This window comes from Zalophus californianus, chromosome 17 (genome assembly GCF_009762305.2).
Source record: "Zalophus californianus isolate mZalCal1 chromosome 17, mZalCal1.pri.v2, whole genome shotgun sequence".
NCBI classification, from domain to species: Eukaryota; Metazoa; Chordata; class Mammalia; order Carnivora; family Otariidae; genus Zalophus; species Zalophus californianus.
Genome location: NC_045611.1, coordinates 50,071,838 through 50,092,809, shown reverse-complemented (window position 1 = coordinate 50,092,809; position 20,972 = coordinate 50,071,838). Strand labels below are relative to the sequence as shown.

The 20,972-nt window shown below is 45.0% G+C and overlaps 1 non-coding gene across 1 annotated transcript; it reads left to right on the top strand.

The window, feature by feature from the left end:
* Nucleotides 1-6,118: 6,118 nt before the first annotated feature.
* On the top strand, nucleotides 6,119-6,191 carry TRNAE-CUC. Its single transcript has one exon. It is a non-coding gene; the product is annotated as a tRNA-Glu (tRNA).
* Nucleotides 6,192-20,972: the final 14,781 nt, after the last annotated feature.

The window sequence follows — 20,972 nt, the reverse complement described above, 5'->3', positions numbered from 1 at the left end:
GCGGGAGTGGGAGAGGGAGAAGCAGGCTTCCTGCTGAGCAGGGAGCCCGAAGTGGGGCTCCATCCCAGGACCCTGGGATCATGACCTGAGCCGAAGGCAGACGCTTAACGACTGAGGCATCCAGGTGCCCCTTAATGTTTTATTTTTAAGTAATCTCTACACCCAACATGAGGCTCAAATGCACAACCCTGAGATCAAGAGTCACAGGCTCTTCTGACTGAGCAAGCTGGGTGCCCTTATACTTTTTATATTAAAAAAATTTTTTTTTCTTTATTAAGTAGTCTCTATGCCCAACATGGGGCTCAAACTCACAACCCTGAGATCAAAAATTGCACACTCCACTGACTGAGCCAGCCAGGCGCCCCTATTCTTTTTACCTTAAATATAAAAATCACAGATGGAGTTAGAGTAAAAGAAAGGGAAAATTCATACAATGCAAATACTAAGTAAAAGAAAGAAAGCTGGTGTGGCCATATTAATATCAGACAAAATAGAGTTTAGAGAGAAGTATTACAAGAGTTAAGAGGAACATTCCATAATTTAAAGTGATGAGCAGCATATAATAATCTTAAACTTACATGCACCTAATAATGTATCTTAAAAGCATAAAGCAAAAGTCGACAGAACTAAAAGGAGGAGACAAATTCACAATCATAATTGGGTATTTTAACATGCTTTGTGCAGTAACTGATAGGACAAGCAAAAAAGGTAGGAAAAAATATAGGTTTGACTAATGCAATTAATCAACTTGAACTAATCGACACATATAGACCACTACATCCAACAACTGCAAAATACACATTTTTTTTTCAAGTGCCCTTTAAAGGTAGCTTCTGCTTTCCAGTTTCACAAGTGAGGAACTTGGAAGTCACCACTCCATCTTAACACCGAATAAAAAGCTGCACGGACTGAAAAGTCGACAACTCTACTGGGATCCTTAAGAGAGGTGAGGACACGGCCAACCCCTGCCCCCCACGATCGGAGAGACTGACCGGCGAATACAGAGAATAACTCACCGGGGCTGACTCATAGGCAGAAACCGTTGCGGGGACCGGTGCCGGGCCGGGAACAGCAGAATTCTCATTGATGAATTGCTGGAGGCCCGGTGTGGACAATTCTGAGAGTTAAAAAACCCCAGGGGGACCCAGTCCTCGGAGAACCCCACAATTTTACGAGATTTGCCTCCAGGAGCTCAAGCTGGTTCCCAGAGTAAATATTAGAGAAAAACCCACTTGTGCTTCTGGCAGCAAGAGGAGGTGAAATTCATCAGAGCACTCTGTTCTTAACGAGGCTCTCACCCTAAGGAGAAACTAGTTCGCGAGATCCTGGCGCACCTGCGGGGAGAGAATTCCCCGCCTCCAGCCCATCTCAGCTGTCCTCCCCAACTTAAGAAGGGGGGAAAAATTAAAAACACTTGTGAAGCTCATGGTCTAGTGATGCAGGTTCGCTAATCACAGGACTGGAACACTTCCTCTCCCCCCAACACCTCAGACATTTCTTTTTGGACTTTTTTGCCTTAGGCTCTCCATCTCTCTGCTGCCATTGCTCGTCTGTTCTTGCACCCTGTCTGCTTTATCCACTGCAGCCCTTAGCATATGAATCATATGTTGCTTTAAATCCCCAGTCTGATAACTCCAACATCCCTGCTATACCTGCTTCCAGTGCTCACTCTGTCTCTTCCAACTGTATTTTTTTTTTTTCCTTTTGGTAAATGCCTTGTAAGATTTTCTTGATAGCCAGACACGATGTGCTGGGTAAAAGGAACTAAATGGATCTTTAGTATTATGTGTGCTGCCAGTAGATCTACTTATATTCATCTCAGACAGAGCAGACTTCAAAGCAAGGAAAGTTATCAGGGATAAAGAAGGGCATTACATTTGGCCCATTTACCAAAGTACACCATATTCCCGGCCATAAATCAAACCTCTAATAATTTTAAGGGACGGGGGCACCCGTCTGGCTGGCCAGTCGGTAGAACATGAAACTCTTGATCTCGGAGTTGTGAGTTCAAGCTCCATGTTGGGTGTAGAGATTACTTAAAAATAATCTTTAAAATAATGTTTAAAAATAATCTTGGGGCGCCTGGGTGGCTCAGTCGTTAAGCGTCTGCCTTCGGCTCAGGTCATAATTCCAGGGTCCTGGGATCGAGCCCTGCATCGGGCTCCCTGCTCCGCAGGAAGCCTGCTTCTCCCTCTCCCACTCCCCCTGCTTGTGTTCCCTCTCTTGCTCTGTCTTTCTCTGTCAAATAAATAAATAAAATCTTTAAAAAAAATAAAAATAAAAATAATCTTTAAAAAATAAAATAGAGGGGTGCTTGGGTGGCTCAGTAGGTTAAGTGTCTGACTTCGGTTCAGGTCATGATCTCAGGGTCTTCAGATGGAACCCCGCTTTGGGCTCCGCACTCAGTGGGGAGTCTGCTTGAGACTCTCTCTCCCTCTCCCTCGGCCCTTACCCCCCCTAAAATGAATAAATAAACCTTAAGAAAAATAAAATAAAAATTTCAAGGGATGACAATTTTATAGAATATATTCTCCAATCACTTTTTTTTAAAGATTTTTATTTATTTATCTGACAGAGAGAGAGAGGGAAAACCGGGGGGGGGGAGTGGGAGAGGGAGAAGCAGGCTTCCCGCGGAGCAGGGAGCCCGAAGCGGGGCTCGATCCCAGGACCCTGGGATCATGACCCAAGCTGAAGGCAGATGCTTAACGACTGAGCCACCCAGGCGCCCCTCTCCAATCACTTTTTAAATTATTTTATTTTAATTCCAGTATAGTTAACATACAGTGTTATATTAGTTTCAGGTGTACGATATAATTGTTTCAACAATTCTGTACATCTCCCAGCGCTCATCATGATTAAGTGTACTCTTAATCCCCTTTGCTTAGTTCACCTCCCCCTCACCCAACCTTCAGTTTGTTCTCTATAGAGGAGTCTGTTTTTTGGTTTCTCTCCTTCCCCCCACCCTTTGTTCCTTTGTTTTGTTTCTTAAATTCCACACATGAATGAGATCATTGGTATTTGTCTTTCTCTGACCGGCTTAATGTTTTGGTTTTTGTTTTTTTAAAGATTTTTTTTATTTATTTGAGAGAGGGAGAGAATGAGAGGGGGGAGGGTCAGAGGGAGAAGCAGGCTTCCCGCCAAGCAGGGAGCCCCATGTGGGACTTGATCCCGGGACTCCAGGATCATGACCTGAGCCGAAGGCAGTCGTTTAACCAACTGAGCCACCCAGGCACCCCTGACTGGCTTGTTTTTTAAAAAATATTTTATTTATTTGTTAGAGAGAGAGCGAATGAGAGAGATCGCACAAGCAGAGAGAGAAGCAGGCTCCCTGCTGAGGAAGGAGCCTGATGCGGGCCTCGATCCCAAGGCCCTGGGATTATGACATGAGCTGAAGGTAGACGCTTAACAGACTGAACCACCCAGGCATCCCTCTAACTGGCTTATTTTGCTTAGTATAATACTCTCTAGATCTGTCCATGTTGTTGCAAATGGCAAGACCTCATTCTTTGTTAAGGCTGAAAAAAAATATATATCACATCTTCTTTTTCCATTCATCTATCAATGGACACTGGCTGCTTCCATATCTTGGCTATTATAAATAATACTACAATAAACACAGGGGTGCATTTATCCCTTCGAGTTAGTGTTTTTATATTCTTTGGTTAAACGCCCAGTAGTGCGATTACTGGGTCATGGGGTAGGTCTATTTTTAATTTTTTGAGGACCCTCCATACTGTCTTCCACAGTGGCTGAAGCAATATGCATTCCCACCCACAGTGCAGGAGGGTTCCTTTTTCTCCACATCCTTGCCAACACCTGTTCTCCAGTCACTTTTGAATTAAATCAGAGCACTGCAGGGGCGCCTAGGTGGCTCAGTCGGTTAGCGTCTGCAGATCATCATCCCAGGGTCCTGGGATCGAGCCCCGAGTCGGGCTCCCTGCTCAGCAGGGAGTCTGCTTCTCCCTCTCCCCTGCTCATGCTCTCTCTCTTTCTCCCTCGTACTCTCAAATAAATAAAATCTTAAAAAAAGATAAATCAGAGCACTGCAATACTTAGGTAACTAAAATATCTCCATGTTAGGATATTTTTTTAAAGATTTTTTATTTCTTTATTGAGAGAGAGAGAATGGTAGAGAGAGAACATGAGAGGGAAGAAGGTCAGAGGGAAAGGCAGACTCCCCACCAAGCAGGGAGCCCGATGCGGGACTCGATCCTGGGACTCCAGGATCATGACCTGAGCCGAAGGCAGTCGCTTAACCAACTAAGCCACCCAGGCACCCTCCGTGTTTGGGTATTAAGCAGCATACTTCTAAATGGCTCATGAGTCAAAGAAGAAATAAAATGGGAATAAGGAATCATTTTTAAATGAGTGCTAGTAAACACACAACACAGCAAAACTTGTAGGTGCTGTAAACATTATGTTTAGAGGGAAATTAGCTTTAATGTGTATATTAAAAAAGTAAAAATTAAAATCAAATATCTAAGAAGGTAGAAAAAGAACAACAAATTAAAAACAAAGTAGAATATAAAGTAATATAGGTAGTAGGAGCAGAACTCAGTGAAATAGAAAACATACAATGTAAAAACCAACAAGACAAGGTCATTTATTTAAAAGGTTAGGGGCCCCTGGCTGATTCAGTCCGTGGAGTGCACAACTCTTGATCTCGGGGGTCAGGAGCTCAAGCCCTGTGCAGGGTGTAGAAATTACTTAAAAAAAAAAAAATCAGGGCGCCTGGGTGCCTCAGATGGTTAAGCATCTGCCTTCAGCTCAGGTCATGATCCCTGTGTCCTGGGATCAGGTCCCGTATCAGGCTCCCTGCTCAGCGGGAAGCCTGCTTCTCCTTCTGCCTCCGCCTCTCTCTCTCTCATGAATAAATAAGTAAAATATTTTAAAAAATAAAAAATAAAAAAATAATCTTTAAAATAAATAAATAAAAGGTTAATATACTCAACAAATCCCTATTAAGGGCAATAAAGGGGGAAAAAAGAGAAAACAGATTACCAATATCAAGAATTAAAATGAGACATCACTAAAGATCCTACAAGCATGAAAAATGTAATAAGAGGATATTAGGAACCACTTCATGTCAATGCATTTGAAAATTCAGATGAAGTGGATAAATTCTTTGAAAAATAAAACTTAACCACAACTGACCCAAGGAAAAATAGGGAATCTGAATAGTCTGTATCTACCAAAGAAATTTAACACCAAATTAACTTTCCTGCAAAATTCGAGGCTCGGATGGTCTCACTGGTGAAATCTTCCAGACACTTAACTGATAACCAATATCACAGAAGCTCTTCTAGGGACTCGAAGAAACAGGGCACGTTCTCTGGTGATTTTGTACTGGGTCAACTGGGCTGAGCTGTGCCTACGTTCCTCAGAACCCCTTTCCCTTCATGGTTCAAGGTTAGAGCAGGCCACAGAGAAAACCATACAAAAACTCAATGGAAGAAGTGAAGCATGGTCATTGCTTCTGACTGGCGGTTCTATTCAGACGTGGCAAGAGACAAATATGGATGTGCCAGTGGGTTCCAGTTCACTCTTGCTCTCTGCTGTTGTGAGACAGACAGACAAACAAAAGCACAGGACCTTGTGACCTGTTTCCCTCACACTCTGTTCATCTCAACTTTCTGTCCTGCTGACCAGCGGTGACCCCCCAGGCCCACCACCAGAAGCAGAGGCAACAGCCTTCCGGAGACTGGATATGCCAGGTTCCCAGATATTTTCCTGGAAGCTCTGACTTGTGCACCTGCGCCAGCTCTTCGGGAGGGCTGGTTGGTGATTTTCCACTTCTCCCCCTGACTCCTCTCTCTGGACCTTCTTTCCCCACCATCATCTGCAATTGTCTAAGATCTTATTCCAATAATAAAGCCCTGATTCCACAAAATTCACAGTGTTTTTCAACTTCAAAACAGTTCTGCTTCAAAGATGTTCATGTCACGGAGCACAAAGACATGGTGAGAAGTGCCGCAGATTAAAGGAGGCTAAAGAAACAGGACAACTCAATGCAATGTGTGATCCTGGTTTGGAAAAAACAGGGCTAAAAAAGACATTTTTGTGACACTCGGACATTTTTGAATATAGACTGTGTATTAAAAATAGTACATGTCTCGGAGCCTGGTTGGTTCAGTTGGTAGAGCCTGTGACTCTCGATCTCAGGATTGTAGGTTCAAGCCCTACATTGGGCGTAGAGATTACTTAAAAATAAAATCTTAAAAAAAAAGTACATGTCCATGATAAATTTCCTAAATTCCATCACCGTTGTCTTTAGGATAATGTCTTTGTTCTTAGGAATTACTCGCTAAAGTATTTCAAGGTAAAGGATCATGACGTCTCAGCTTACTTTCAAATGGGCCATTCATCATCATCACATATGCATGGAGAGAGATAAAAGCAAGTTAAGCCAATATTAATGAGCAGTGAATCTAGATGAATAGTATATGGATACTAGTCTTCAAAATAGAAAGTTAAAAATAGCCCCACCTCTTTCAGAGATGCTGGGCCTCCTTTCTGTTCTTTGAAGGTATTTGGCTCGATTCCACTCTCACACCCTATCGCTTGATAGGCGCAGGTGGGTCTTCATGGTATCTTCCTGGAAAGAGCATTGCGAAGTGGGAGAGTAAATGCATGTTGTTTTGTTAGTTAGCTATTGTCAAATTTCTCCCCGTGAAAGTTATCATTTGGCATGCCCCACCAGCGATGCATGAGAGTGTGCTTTCCAGTTTATGAGTTTTTGCCAATTTTATAGGGGAGAAAGCTACTTCAGAGAAGTTTCCATTGGCATTGTTCTTATTATGGGCGAAGTTCAGCATGTTTCCATATAGTTAAGGACCATTCATATCTGTTTCTCTGTGAACTGTTTGTTCATTCTTTTGTACATTTTAAAACATTGGGCTATTGGTTTTTTCTTATATATTAAGGAGATAAACATTGTGTGTGTGATGTGAGTTGTAAATATTTTCTCTGAGATTGTCACATTTTTACTTTGTTTATGGGATCATATTTTCTTAACCAGTTTCTAAATCTGCTTAAGGAGTTTTGTTTATAAGTTTGATTTTATTGCCCCTGAATTTCCCCCAGCATTTTATTATGAAGATTTTCAAACACACGGGAAAGTTAAAAGAAGTGTACAGCGAACACCCACGTGTCTGCCACTTAGATTCTATTACTAACACTTTACCATTTTTGTCTTCTCATATTTCTGTCCACTCTATGCATCCTTCTACCCATCCGATAATTCACCTAACTTTTCAAAGCATTTCAAAATAAGTTGCAGCCATCAATACACTTGGTGGGGGGAGAACTCTATTGGAAAAATTATTTTTATCGTAATATGATTCACCTACCATAAGATTCACGCTTTAAGTGTGTACAATTCACTGCTTTTCAAAATATCCACAAAGTTTTGCAACCACCACCACTACAATTTTAGATCTATATATAACTTTGTTTTTCTCCAAATTCCTATCTGGTTGTCTGAACACCATATGTTAAAAGCTCTATCTTTCTGCCAGAGGCTGAGATGTCCCAGTTGTCACTGAGTGCCCAGGTGTTCGGGGTCTAGTTCTGTTCCATCGGCCTGCTTGTCCCTCTATTCCCACGTGTGGGACTTCTTTGCTAACAACAGCCCTGGCCCTGGATGGGGGAGGGGGGACACGTGGCCACACTTCTTCAAGGGCTTTTATCAAAGAACTTTGCGTGATATGAGCTCCTCCACCGACCTGTAAACTTTACTCCCAGCGACCACCGAGAGAAACCAACTGGGCAGGAGGAGGGGCGGCAGGAAATCCTGGGAAAGAGAGGTACCAGGGCTCAGGAACACCCCACTCCTGGGTCCCTCTGTCTCCTCCTCTCCTCTCTCTCCAGCCCAAGGTGGGGGCCCTCCCCTCCTCTGGACACCTCCCCTGCTTCTGAGGACTACCGGAGCTGGGCCAGGGAATGTCCAGCTCTCTGCCCGTGGCTGCCCACGAAGGCACCCTGCACAGTGCGGCTGAGGCACCCAGAGGTTTGGGAGGTAAGGCCAAGTTTGTCGAACATCTGCCAAGCAGTCTTCGGAATATGACCAGACGCTAGCAGCCCATACTGCACGTGTCTGGTCATATTTGTGTCGGCCATAAAGGGGCTCACTGCAGGAAGGGGATAAAGAGAAGAACTCCGGTCCCCGCCCGCCCAAGCTCCCAGACCCTCTCAGAATCCCAAAGTCCCACCCACCCGCGGCTCTGCCCCTGGGTCTCCGAGCTCCCCCCGAGACCACGCCCCCAGGCGGCCACACCCGAGGGGCGCGTCCCGCAGAGGCCACGCCCCCTCGACCACGCCCCCGCGAGGACCCGCCGCTGCTGAGCGCCGCTCCTCGAAGCCCTCCTGAGTCACCGCCTTCTCTGAGACATCCCCCGCCCCAGCCCCTGCGCTCCACTGTCCCTAAGCTCCTGCCCCTGCCAGAGCCCCTCCCCTTCTGAGCTGCCCACTCCGGCTAGGCACCTGCAGGGTGACCCCCGAGAGGAGCACTCTGTGCCCACTGCCACGGAGAAGCTTCACGTGAAGGCCTGCGGAGGAAGGAGACGGCGGGTCCCAGGACCAGAGCGTCCCCTGCGCGGGCTCCGGCAGCCCGCTCCTGCCCAGCGCCGTCCTTGATCCTGGAACACTGCGTGGCTCCAGAAAGCCTCCAGACTCAGGGCCCAAGTCCTCCCCTTAACACCTGAATATTTGCGTGTTCTAAGCCCTACCCTTGTTTCCATGCACCCACCCAGCATTCTAGTTGGGCCAGTCTCACATCTTGACCCCTAGCCTCCTGTTTCTCTATAAGCAAATAAACAAACCAAGCAACCCTGCCCTATTCACTGGACTGTGCCCCAGATGTCTGTCTGACCTATTAGGAGCCCCAGACGCAGGTGGCACTTTAAACACACACACACACACACACACACACACACACACACACACACACAGACTTTGCACCGTAATTTTCAAAGCCAGAACAAAGGCTATAAGCGGGAGATTGCAGCAAAGCAGGCAGGACAGCCCTGGGCCGGGTCTGTGGGGTCCGAGTACATTGCTAACAATAGAATAGGGGTTCTTGTCAATCACTGCAGACATGTTGGTGATGATGTCTTTGCCCCTGGAGGAGGAAGCCTTCGTTGGAAGGTGGTCACCACCAAGGGGGACAAGAGGATCCAGCTGATTCCCACACCCCCACTGGCCCTTAGCGCCGCCCTACTGTTGAGTCAGAGGGACAGGGCCGAGCTGGAAACGTGGATGGGACAGCTGGGAATAGAAAAAGCCTAGAGGTTGGGTCGGGGACGATCCAGCCTGGAAGAGAAAGAGACTGCGTATTACCTGATGACCACTTGGGGCAGGACAGTTCTAGTCATGAGAAGAGAAGAGCAGGGAGCACCGCATCTTTCTCTCTCCAATCCCTTCACCTGCCCCTCTTCCTCAAGTTCACTCCCATCTCTTTACTCTCCCGGGGATTCTCCTCCACATCAGGCTGAGGCTGGCGGATGCTGGCTGGGTCCCCTGCAGAGTGTCCAGAGCTTTGCTGTCCTTAAACACCGTCCCTCCCAGCCCGGTTTCACCTGGACCACCCACATCATGTTGCAGTTTACAATATCCAAGAGTGTATGGGGAAGAAGATAGAACCAACCAGTTCTTCCCTTCACTAACCCTGTCCCACTCCCATTTTCTTATTTCCTAGCTTACTTGTCTTTGAGCATGGAACACATTTTCTAAAAGGTAGCAGCAGCTAGAATTTAAAAGGCACACACCCTTTGACCCATCAAAAACTCCACTTCTGGAAATTTATTGCTTTCCAAGGTCCACGTGCAGGAAATGAATATGTCCAAAGATGTTGGTTGCAACACTATTTGTAGTCACACATAAGAGGAAACATCCTGAATGTTCATCAATGAGGAATGACTAAAAAGGTACAGTGTAGCCAGTGGATGGATCACTGGGCAGCCTATACGAAGGGTGGCTCTGCTGTTCATTTGGCTTAGAACCATCCCCAAGATATATGCATTCTGGTAAAAGGCATGGGCAGAACAGCAAGCTGCCTGCCCTCCAGATTTTATATATATACACATATATTGTGTATATTACACATATATAATGTATACATGTTATGTGCATATATGTTACTTACACACATATGTGTATATAATATATGATGTATATTTTAAATGATTTTATACATAAATTTTATACATATATGCATATACATATTGTGCATATTATACATATTATGCATATGTCATTTATACATATGTACATATATTTATACATATGTATAAATAACATATGACATGTCATACATATATAACGTGTAACGTGTAATATATACTATTAATAGAGAAAAAAATCTACCACATTTTTAATTGGGGGTCACTTTTGGGGAATGAGATAGAGAACAAAGGGAGATTTTCACCTTCGTTTCATAAAATTGTCTTTCTGGGGCACCTGGGTGGCTCAGTCGTTGAGCGTCTGCCTTTGGCTCAGGTTATGATCCCCGGGTCCTGGGATCGAGCCCCGCGTCGGGCTCCCTGCTCCGCGGGAAGCCTGCTTCTTCCTCTCCCACTCCTCCTGCTTGTATTTCCCTCTCTTGCTGTGTCTCTCTGTCAAATAAATAAATAAAATCTTAAAAAAAAAAGCCAGGTGCATCTAATTAGGATTCATTGTAAAAAAAATTCTCTTTCTGGATTTTTGGTGTATAAACTTTTTATAAAGGCATACCATACACACACCAAAGTACACAGATCTTTAACATAAAAAGTGAGCACAAATCCCTAATTTCCAACCGTACGAAGAAATAGGGTAGTGACAGCTGCCCAGAGTCTTCTCTTGCAGTCACCCCCCATGCTTCCTCTCTCGTTCACCACTGTCCTGACCTCTAATGTGCTCTGGAATAGTTTTGTCCGGTTCTGAACTTCATGTAAGTGGGCTCACGCAGTATGTACACTTTCATCTCTAGCCTCCTCGGCTAGACGTGATGTTTCGAAGATCCATCCACGCTGGGTGTAGCAGAAGGTCATCCCTGTTCATCGCTGTAATTTTCCATTGTGTGAATACAGCATGTTGTATTCAACTATCCCCCTATCGACTGACATTTAAGTTGTGTCTGGTTTGGGGCTGTCACAAATAATTCATCTAGGAGCACTCTCGGATGTGTCTTTTGGAGCCCATGTGCACTCAGAGACAACGAGGAGGGCAATGGAGAGATCACAGAGTATGCATATCTCCAATCTTAGGAGGACTTGCCAGTTTTCCTGATCCTGCACAGTTACATGCCCACTAGCAAAGCTTAAGAATTCCGGTTATTCCATATCCCCGACTGCACTTGGTACTGTCAATAATTTTAGGGTGAACCATTTTAGTGGCTGTGTAGTTGCGTCTTACTGCGGTTAAAATCTGTAGTTCCTCAGTAAGAATAAGGTTGAGAGGCACCTGGGTGGCTCCGTCTGTTAGGTGTCTGACTCTTGATTTCTGCTCAAGGCATGGTCTGGGGTGGTGAGATTGAGCCCTGCATGGGGCTCCACGCTGGGCCTGGAGTGCTTAGCATTCTCTCTCCCTCTCCCACAGCCTACCCCCACCCTGCTCTCGCACACACGTGCTCTCTCTCCAAAGGGAAAAAAAAATAAGATTGAAAACATTTTCATGTGTTTACTGGTCACTTGGATTTCCTCTTTTGTAGAGTGCCTATTCATTTTTTAACTGGGTTGTTTGCATTTTCAAAAGATCTATCTAGGGACGCCTGGGTGGCTCAGTCGGTTAAGTGTCTGCCTTTATGAGTCCTGCATTGGGCTCCTTGCTCAGTGGGGACCCTGCTTCTCTCTCTATCCCCACTCCCCCTGCTTGTGTGCTCTCTTGCTGACAAATAAATAAATAAAAATCTTTAAAAAAAATGGATCTCAAAATAACAACTATAACTTAAGGAGCTAGACAAAGAAGAACCAACTAAATTCAAAGCTAAGAGAAGAAAATGAAAAATAAAGATTAGAGCAGAGAAAATAAAGGATAGAAAAATAATAAAGCAAATCAATGAAAGCAAAAATTGGTTCTTTGAAAAGATTAACAAAATTGACACTTACCTTTATTGACTAAGAAAAAAAGAGAAAACACTGAAATCCCTAAACTCAGAAAAGACGATGGGATATTACTACTGATTCTGCAGAAATAAAAAGATGATAAGAGAGCACTATGAACAGGTGTACACCGACAAACTGGATAATCTAGAAGAAGCGGACAAATTCCTAGGAACACAAAACCTACCACGACTGTATCCGGAAGAAATAGAAAACTCTAATAGACTTGTAACTAGTAAGGAGATTGAATCAGTAGTAAAAAACTTCCCAAGAAAGGCAACCCCCGGACAGATGGCTTAACTGATAAATTCTACCAAACATTAAAAGAAGAAATAATACCAATCCTTCTTCAACTCTTCCCAAAAACTGAAGAGGAGGGAAAATCTTCCTAACTTATTCTATGAGGCCAGCATTGCCCAGACACTAAAGCCAGAGAAAGAACTCTACAAGAAAAGAGATCCACAGACCAATATCCCTCGTGAACATTGATGCGTACATACAGTGGAATATTCTTCAGCCTTAAAAAGGAAGGAAACTGTGGCACATGCTACAAACACGGATGGATTTTGAAAATATGCTAAATGAAATAAGCGAGGCACAAATAAGGGCAGTTGCTGTATGATCCTACTTATACGAGGTACTGAGAGCAGTCAAATGCATAGAGACAGAAAGTCTCTATGAGAAAGTCTCATGAGAAAGTTCTGGGTGGGGATGGTGGTGATGGTCTCACAATTGAACTGAAATACAGTTCAAGCGGCAAATTTTATGTTACATATATTCTAGCGTGGAACCCGTCATGGGGCTTGATCTCAGGACCCTGAGATCATGACCTGAGCCGAAATCAAGAGTCAGATGCTTAACCAACTGAGCCACCCAGGTGCCCCAGCATGTGACTCTTGATCTCAGGGTGGTGAGTTCAAGCCCCACATGGGCATTGAGCCTCCTTGAAAATAAAAAAATACAACAAAACATAAAGAAAATAAAAGGAGAAAAGTTCCCATAATCGCTACAATATGGATGAAATTGAAAACATTATACTATGTGAAATGAGACAGACATAAAAGGAAAAATAGTCTATGATTCCACCTGTATGAGGTATTTAGAATCAGCAAGTTCATAGACATAGAAGGTAGAATACAGGCTACCAGGGATTGGGAGTAGGGAAAAATGGGGGCTACTGCTTAATAGGTCCAGAGTTTCTGTTGGGGATGAGAAAGCTCTGGAAATAGAGAGTGGTGATGTCTGGGCAACACTGTGAATGTACTTAATGCCGCTGGGATGTACACTTTAAAATTATTAAAATGGTAATTTTTTATGTTATACATATCACAATTAAAAAAAATCTACGCTAATATTTCCATGATCTTGGTCACATGGGGACCTGTTTACCTTAACCTATTATTTCTTTTGTTTTCAGTCATGATTTTTTGTCTAATATTCCTGATATTGCTGAGGTTTTAGTACTACCCAAAGCTTGGATGTTTAGTATAAAGAAAGGTATTGCGAATTTGAGGCTCTGGGCTGTATGGGAAGATGACGGGGGGGGGGGGGTTTTGTGGGGTTTTGGTGTGCGCCTGTGTGTTTGGTTCCTTCCAGGCCGCTAAACTAGGGGGCGCTAAAATATCGTATCACCTTAATCCTCGCAGGGATGGAGATCGTTTAAAACCCGGCTTCAGTTCCTGTGAAACCTAGTGTATTTCCGCTTTGCCCTAACTCCGGGATTAGAGTTCTTCAGGGTCCCAACCAAAGCCTTGGGTATTTTCCAAAGCTTTGAACTACATTCTTTGTTGCAGCACCAACAGTATGTTGAAAGCCCTGGTTAGCTTCTTAAACTCTCAGCCACCTTGAAGGGAAATGTTGCTCCAAATGTCAAATTTGCCTTTCTTGGATTCTTCCCTCCCTCAAATCTTGGTGCTGCGATTCCTCATTGCCTTTGTAGTTCTATGACGTCTTCAGTGTTGTTTTCTTTTTTCAATACCTCTTTAAAGATCATTATTTTGTAGTTTATTTATTTTAAGTAATCTCTACACCCAATTGTGGGGCTTGAACTCTTGATACCGACATCAAAAGTCACATGATCTACCAGGTGTGTGAGGTAGCCAGGCGCCCTCAGACAGTTATTTTTTTTTTAAGATTTTATTTATTTATTTGACAGAGAGAGACACAGCGAGAGAGGGAACACAGGCAGGGGGAGTGGGAGAGGGAGAAGCAAGCTTCCCGCGGAGCAGGGAGCCCGATGCTGGGATCGATCCCAGGACCCTGGGATCATAACCCGAGCTGAAGGCAGACGCCCAACGACTGAGCCACCCAGGCGTCCCTCAGACAGTTATTTTTTAAATATTTTATCCAGGGGCACCTGGGCGGCACAGTTGGTTGAGTGGCCAACTCTCAGTTTTGGCTCAGGTCGTGATCTCAGGGTCATGGGATCGAGTCATGCTATGGGCTCTGTGCTCAGTGCAGAGTCCTCTTGAGATTCTCTCTCCCTCTCTCTGCCCCTCCCATTTGTGCCCTTTCACTCTCTAAAATAAATAAATAAATCTTTTTAAAAAATAAAATATCTTATCCAGCTTTCCTAATTGTTCTCATTTGCATGGTTCGTCTCAAACAACTTCCTCTAATTCCAGAAGGAGAATACACAGCTAGCCTCTTTCCAAATTTTATAAAATGAGGGTATGCATTACATTTGAAATAATATTTAAAATTAAAAATTTTAAAACCATGTTGATCTTCTGTTTGGTCTATGTCTGATAATAAGAGTCAATACTTACAGAGCATACAACTTAGGTTTGTTTTTTTTTTAAGATTTTATTTATTTATTTGAAAGAGAGAGAGAGACAGTGAGAGAGGGAACACAAGCAGGGGGAGTGGGAGAGGGAGAAGCAGGCTTCCCGCCGAGCAGGGAGCCCGATGTGGGGCTTGATCCCACGACCCTGGGATCATGACCTGAGCCGAAGGCAGATGCTTAACAACTGAGCCACCCAGGCGCCCCAAGCATACAACTTAGGTTTATGTGCATTATTTCATTCCATTGTCAAAACAGCAAAAAGATTTATTCCCATTGTATAGCTATGAAATCGAGGCTAAGAGAAATGAAGTCATTTACTGAAGTCACATAACTGATAGAAAAAAAGGCTGAAGTTATCTCCACCCATACATCCTTTATCAGGAGGCTACTAGAGGATATGCTCCAACAAAATGAGGGCATAAACCAAAAAATGCTGTGATGTTTCATATGACACATGAAAACAGGGGCTTCCTAGGAAAAAGAGAAAGGGAGGTACCAGGATTTGTAGCACAGAGGGTAACCAGTCCAGACAGAAGCAGGACAGAAAGCACCTGGCTGGCTCAGTCAGAAGAAGATGGGACTCTTGATCTCAGGGTTGTGAGTTCAAGCCCCATGTTGGGCGTAGAGATTGCTTAAGAATAAATAGACTTTTGGAGTGCCTGAGTGGCTCGGTTGGTTAAGCATCTGACTCTTGATTTCAGCTCAGGTCATGATCTCAGGGTCGTGGGGTTGAGCCCCATGACGAGCTCCCAACTCAGCGTGGAGTCTGCTTGGGATTCACTCACTCCCTCTCCCTCTGCCCTTCCCCTTGCTCCCCCCCCCCAAAGAAACAAATAAAACCTTTAGAAATAAACTTTAAAACTAAACAAATAAAAACAAATTTCTCTAGTGCAACTGTATGATTCAATTTACAACAATAATTTGTTTAAAAGAAAAAGATGAAATTCCTTGAACTTTTTTATATATTTGGATTATAGTTTGGAGTTGAAGTAGCAGTAAGTAGCTAGCGACCCAAGCAGATGAAAAATCAAGGCAATGACTAACTCCAGGGAGAATAACAGTTGTTAAAGAAAGGAAAAGATCATCATAGTCCACGACATGACTTGGCCGTGGACAGTGTTTTCCTATGCACAGTGATGTGATGTAGCCACATCCATGAAATACACTGGGGGATGGGAAGCCGGGGAGGGTGTGTGTCTTCGGTGTGGGCACAGGTGTCTGTGAACAGGAAATAATCCTTATCTTTCACTGTGGGTAGTCACTAATGCGGTTAAAACTGACAAATCAAGATGTATACCATAAACATATTAGTTAAAAGTATGAGTTATATTTTTTTATAAGTTGCAAGTAGTAGCTTCTAGGGCAGTGGTTCTCGACCAGGTGTGATTTTGCTCCCCAGGGGATATTTGGAAACATGTGAAGACATTTTTGGTTATCACAGCCGGAAGGTGGGTGCTACAGGCATCTAGTGGGTTGAGGCCAGGGATCCTGCAATGCACAGACAGCCCCCAGAACGGAATTATTGGCCCCAAATGTCAGTGGGGCAGATGTTGAGAAACTCTGCTCTCCAGGACAGGAAATGAGAAAGGGGAATGCTGTGTTCATTAACAACCCTTGGAACTCTTTGACTCTTTATAATTTTGATTTAATAAAACAACAAGGGGCGCCTGAGCGGCTCAGTCGTTAAGTGTCTGCCTTCAGCTCAGGTCATGATCTCAGGGTCCTGGGATCGAGCCCTGCATCGGCCTCCCTGCTCAGCAGGAAGCCTGCTTCTCCCTCTCCCACTCCCCCTGCTTGTGCTCCCTCTCTCGCTATGTGTCTCTCTCTGTCAAATAAATAAATAAAATCTTTAAAAAAATAATAAAACAACAAAACTCGTGGTTCCTGGCTGGCTCAGTCAGTATGGGGGATATGTGTATAGGTGGTTAGGAGAAAAGAAGCCAATCAAGAATGATCCCAAATAAAAATCTAGAAAATCACACACTCCAAAGGTCAGGTACTGGTTTTCCCATGTGGGTTATCCCCTTTAAAGTTAGCACCAAGGAATATAAAAGGGCGGAGTCAGACTCAGCTTGAACAGTTGTACCGGTTGGGCACTGCACAAGGGTGCCCCATGGAAAGGGACTTCCTCTGCGTCCTGGACATCACACATTTGTAGCTCTTTAAAACAATTTTCCAAAAAGGAAAAAAAACATTTCCAGCGGAAGGCAATAGAGTACCTGGTTCTAACAAAGCTAGCGGACTGCGTGGGTTTTCCGATAGAGGGCAGCAGTTTGAGCAAGAGGAGCTGGGCCCTGGCTTTGGCGGCCTCACACTGGAGCAGTTTTTCAAGCCGGGTGCACACTGCATTGTTCAGTGAGCGAAAGGGGACAAATAGTTTGCGTCACTCCAACAGTCTCAGGGAGACCAGGTGGGGGCAGAGGGAAGGCGACCACCAGAGGGCTCTGGGTCAGGGTGACAAAGAGGCAGTTTAGGGCAGGGGCCCTTGGATCGGGCATGGAGACATACCCAGTTCTCAAATCTCCAGGTCCTTCAGTCCTGCCTCAGTGGCTCCATAGATCTCCAAGCCCCGGATGAAGTCGGCCTGGAGGATGGATCCTGCCATGAAGCCCCTCTGGGAAGGGGGCAGTGGGAGCCAGGCCCTTCACTGGAATCCAGTACCACCCCGGTGTCCTTCCCACCCTATTCCCGGTTCAATCCCGCCCCCCCCCCCACCTTCCCCCCTCCTTCCCCCCCTCCTTCCCTGGCCCAGACGCAGCAGGAACCTCCTCTCCACGCCCCTACATAGCCCCACCCCGTCCCCCAAACTTGCCCAGCCTCTGGCTCTCGCGCCTTTCTCTTCTGCCCCGTGCTCCACAACTCACTCGGGTTTCTACTGCTGAGGCCGATGTGCAGCTCTCATTCATTCATTTATTCACTAATTCCACAAATTCACTCTGCTGAGTATTGCAGTGTCCTAGGTGCTGTGGATGCAGAGGTGAACAAAACGGAAAAGCGAACACCTGCCCGCAGGGAGCGTTCTGGGGAAGAGTATTCCAGGAAGACGGAACAGCAAGTGCAAAGGCCCTGGTACAAAGGCTGGCGGTTTACAGAACAGCATGGAGCCCAGCGTGCACGGCGCAATGCTCCTGGTTGTAGAGCAGCTCAGCCAGGTGGGCAAGGGACCAGATCGTGGGGCCTCGAATGCCCCAGGAAAGGCTTTGGCTTTCATTCTGTCATATAAGAATCCAATAATTTGTGTTCCTTCCTTCGTACATTTATTCCAAATGCACCTGCTCTTTGCTGGGTAGTGCTGGGGACACAAGGTGCCCACAACAGACCCAGTCTCTTCTCCTCCCCTTCACCCTCCACTCAGTAGCCAGAGGGCTCTTTCCAAAGCACAAATATGCCTCCGCCTCTCCTCTCCCGCTCAGAACCTGCCTTGACTCCCCAGGACCCTTGGGACAAAACCAAGCTCCTTACCCCGGCCCTGAGTGGCCTAGCTCCTGCCCGAGTCTTCAGCTGTACCTTCTGGCCTCTCCTAGAGCAGACAGCTCATCTAGCCCCAAAAGCAACCCCTGAATTTTCCTGCCTCTGGGCCTTTGCTTGTATTGCCCCTTCTGCCCTGAACATCCTTCCCCTCGAAACAGATTCTGACCCTCTTGACTGACATATCTGAGGGTGACAGATTATGTGGGACTGAGTGTCCATCAGCTTTGGAGGGAGGCTGGACACAAACATCTCAACAGCTTCGTGCACTTGAGGGGTCGATGCTGTGTGATGGTGTGAAGGGCATTCATTCATTCAACAAACACTTGCACAGCATCTTTGTGCCTGGCCCTGGGCTGGGGGCAGTGGTAGGACAGACATCTTCTGCACTCACCTTGGCTGCTGGTGGGGGCCTGCTCCGACAGCACCAATTACCAGAGTTTGGCCAACACACAGTTTGTCAGAAAAACGTGACCTACATATTTTCTGCTCAGGCCGAGTAAAAGCCACAGCACTTACGATGGCCTCCCACGTGACCTGGTTCCTCGTTTCCTGTTTACAAATGCTATTTTTCCCCCACTGTTCTCAGTGTTTATTGTTTTTAGTGTAAATATACACAACATAAAATTTATCATTTTAACTCTATTTAGGGGTATGATTCAGTGCCACTAATATATTCAGTGTTGTGTAACCACCACTATTCAGTTCCAGAAATATTCCATCGTCCCAAACCGAAACTCTGGGCCCATTAAACAATAATTCCCCATTCTTCCTTCCCCCAGCCCTTGATAACCCCTATTCTACCTTCTGTCTCAATGAATTCGAGGATTCTAGATGCCTCACGTAAGAGAAGTCATACACATCTGTCCTTTTTTTTATTTTAAGATTTTATTTATTAGACAGAGACACAGTGAGAGAGGGAACACAAGCAGGGGGAGTGGGAGAGGGAGAAGCAGGCTTCCCGCTGAGCAGGGAGCCCGATGCGGGGCTCGATTCCAGGACCCTGGGATCATGACCTGAGCCGAAGGCAGATGCTTAACGAATGAGCCACCCAGGCATCCCCATACATATCTGTCCTTTAACATCTGGCTTATTCACTGAGCGTAGTGCTTTCATTCGTTCCTGTTGTGGTATGTTCCAGAATTTCATTCCCTTTTAAGGCTGAATACGATTTCCTTGTACGGCTCGACCCCATTTTGTTTATCTGTTCATCTGTTGCTGGACATGGGGTTGTTTTCACCTTTTGGCCACTGTGACCAATGCTACTATGAACATTCATGGGCAAATATCTGTTTGAGCTCCTGCTTTCAATTTTTCTTTTTTTTTTTAAAATATTTTATTTATTTATTCATGAGAGACAGAGGGAGAGAGAGAGGGAGAGAGAGAGAGAGAAGCAGAGGGAGAAGCAGGCTCCCAAGGAGCAGGGAGCCCAATGCGGGACTCAGACCCCGGGATCATGACCTGAGCTGAAGGCAGACGCTTAACCATCTGAGCCACCCAGGCGCCCTGCTTTCAATTTTTCTGAGGCATAACCTAGAATGGAGTTGCTAGACCATTTGGTTGTTTTATATTTAACTTTTTGAGGAACCCCCACACTGTTCTCCACAGCGGCTGCACCATTTTACATTCCCACCACAATGCGTGAGGGGTGAGATTTCTCCACATCCTTGCCAACGTTTGTTATCTTCTGGCATTGTTTTTTGTAAGAGCCATCCTACTGGGTGTGAAGTGGCATCCAATTGTGTTGTTTTTTTTTTCTTTAAGATTTTATTTTTAGGTAATCTCTCCACCCAATGCAGGGCTCGAACTCAGGACCTCAAGATCAAGAGTCATGAGCTCCACTGACTGAGCCAGCCAGGCACTCCTCCCACTGTACTTTTGATTCGCATTTCCCTAATGCGCATATTTTCATGGGCTTATTGGCCATTTGTATATCTTCTTTGGAGAAATGTCTATTCAAGTCTTTTGCCAATATTTGACTTGGATTGTTTTTTGTTGTTGGGTTGTGGGAGTTCTTTATATATTCTGGATACTAATCCCTTACTATAAATATGATTTGTGAATACTTTCTTCCATTCTGTGGATTGCCTTTTCACTCTGTTGACAGTGTCCTTTGATGCACAAAAGTTTTTAATTTTGATAAAGGCCAACTTATCTATTTTTTACCTGTGCTTTTGGTGTCCTATCTGTGAAATCCTTGCAAAATCCTTCAATGTCATGAAGATCTCCCCCCCATGTTGTTTTTTCCTAATAGTTTTTTTTTTTTAAGATTTTATTTATTTATTTGACAGAAAGAGAGAGGGAACACAAGCAGGGGGAGTGGGAGAGGGAGAAGCAGGCTTCCCGCGGAGCAGGGAGCCCGATGCGGGGCTCGATCCCAGGACCCTGGGATCACGACCTGAGCCAGAGGCAGACGCCTATTGACTGAGCCACTCAGGCACCCCTTCTAATACTTTTTTTAAAACTATGATTTTTCTCCCATCTTTATAATGATTCATCTAAGAGTTGTGTGGCTTTAGCTCTCACGTTAGGTCTTTGACTTGTTTTAACTTTTGTATGTGGTAGAAGGTAAGGGAGCAACCACCCCCTTTTTTTGTTGCATGTGACTCTCCAGTGTTCCCAGCCCATTTGCTGAAAAGACC